Genomic DNA, 2,087 nt, shown 5'->3' with positions numbered 1-2,087 from the left:
GAAATTTATAAAAAAAAAAAAAAAAAATATGAAGAATAAAAAAATCCACGTATCCGATTATTCTTTTGCATTTACGAGTTCAATAGAAATGTCGTTGTTGTCGTTTGTTTGTCGTGAACAATTATTTCGAATTTATTTATATTTTTCGATATTTTATAATTGGTATTATTGGTATTGAAAATTATTCTTGTGCGTCATTGAAAATTAATATCCGCCATTCGATTTTTTTTTTACCGCATTGAACGTGTTAAACATATCGGTGTGAAGATCCATTGAATTCGTATGTATCGACAACGAGCTCGTATTATCGTATATTAATTTATTGAAAGATATTACGTAGCATATCCTGCATGTTACAGCTAAGATCCTGTATAAATAGTTATCATGCGTGTACCATATGTTTCTTATAATTGATCATCCAATAAAAATGATAAATGACCTATTAAAAAATTAATGATGGCTATTAAAATTTACGGAATTGCTGATTATATTCTACCTTTGAGATAAGTACATATGTTTTTCTTGCTTTTATACATAATCTTTTCATACCTTTGTGAATATGTAACTTCTATGTCTTTTACAATAAATTTATTTTTACACACAAGGATAAGAAGACGAGAAAGTCGAATCTTATTATCGTTATCAACGCATCTTTTCTGCAATAGAGTTAGTATATATTGGAGTATTGTTTTTTCTTTTTCTTTTTGTTCTTTTTTTTTTTTTTTTTCTTTGAGCACACATTTCAAATGACCCAATTTCTTTTCAAGTGATTAATTCAAAGAATGCAATATGTGTAAATACAATTGATATAAAGAAACCATACGTCTCATAGCTGTTTTTGACATGAAAAGAATTTATGTCAAAGTCGTAACAGTACTTCAACAAACAGTTTCAAGGTGTAAAGTATTTATCTTAAACAAGCTTTTGCATGGCGATAAGATTTAAATGCTAAAATTAGCGACATGCAATTTCTTTAGGATAAATAATAAATAAAGAAATTAAATACGAATTTAAATGTTGAGTCTATTGAAATTCGATATATTATGCAGTAGGAAATCCGAGTATTCAAATTAAAATCATAACATAAAGGCAAAAACTTCTCTTTCATCATTTCAGAGTGTGCACGATTTTAGAAATTTCAAATAGATTTTTTATGCATGATTTTCTCGTTTTAGTAAATGCCAGTAAATAAAACGTGCTGCAGTTCGACACTCGAAACAAATTTATGATTTGTCTCACATCTTTTCCTCAATTATGCACGAGGAAGATGATGCACATGGAATTTCCAGATGTCTTTTAAAGAATGTCAGTAAACTAATTAAACGTCTGTAATTTAAAACTTATAGAAACTCGCTGATTAATTATTATCTTCGTTACACGTGCGAAAAATCCAATAAAATTCTCGAGTATGTTTTTATGTAATGTTATAAAAGTTATGACAATTTTGATTTCTAAAGTGAAAGTTTCGTAAACCAATAGAAACGACTGAAATCGTAGGAATATTTTTTTTCGATATCCATCGACGAATCAATAGAAATGAGAAACAATAATGAAAAAGTAAGGTTGTATTCATTGAAACAAGAAATTCTATTTAAAAATTTTCCAATTCATTTCCTTTCTTAAATATTTTCTTTATTATCAAACAGATGATGTATCGGAAATTTTTTTAATTAATTAACTGTATAATATTGAATTTATAAATTCCAACAATTTAATATATTGAAATTATAATCAACACATATATGTTAGAATTTTGTATTTAATAAAAATCTGTCTGCATAAAATATTTAAATATATGAAAAACTGAAGAACTTACATTACTTAAATTCTACATAATTTGAAATATTTTTTCTTTAATAATACTGCTTATGATTAAAGTGATTAAAATAATTATAACAATCATGAATTATCTCTCGCTTAATTAAAGATTAAATTTTTTAAAAACTTAGATAGTCGTAAATTAAACACTAAGTATATCAAGTACTAAGTATATCAATTGATTAGATAGCCAACTTCAACGATATTTCTTCGTAATTGAAAAATTAAATTAACCGAATGTAGTTCTAATTTGATGATCAAAAGCTATA

General features: G+C 25.6%; 1 protein-coding gene across 1 annotated transcript in view; it reads right to left on the bottom strand.

Moving 5' to 3' along the window:
• LOC102672934 overlaps window positions 1–2,087 on the bottom strand; it is a 104,755-nt gene that overhangs the window by 7,914 nt on the left and 94,754 nt on the right.

The sequence above is a fragment of the Apis dorsata genome, unplaced genomic scaffold (assembly GCF_000469605.1).
Source record: "Apis dorsata unplaced genomic scaffold, Apis dorsata 1.3 scaffold_194, whole genome shotgun sequence".
NCBI classification, from domain to species: Eukaryota; Metazoa; Arthropoda; class Insecta; order Hymenoptera; family Apidae; genus Apis; species Apis dorsata.
Note: the sequence above shows the minus strand (reverse complement) of the source record. Positions and strands in the feature narration are given on the sequence as shown.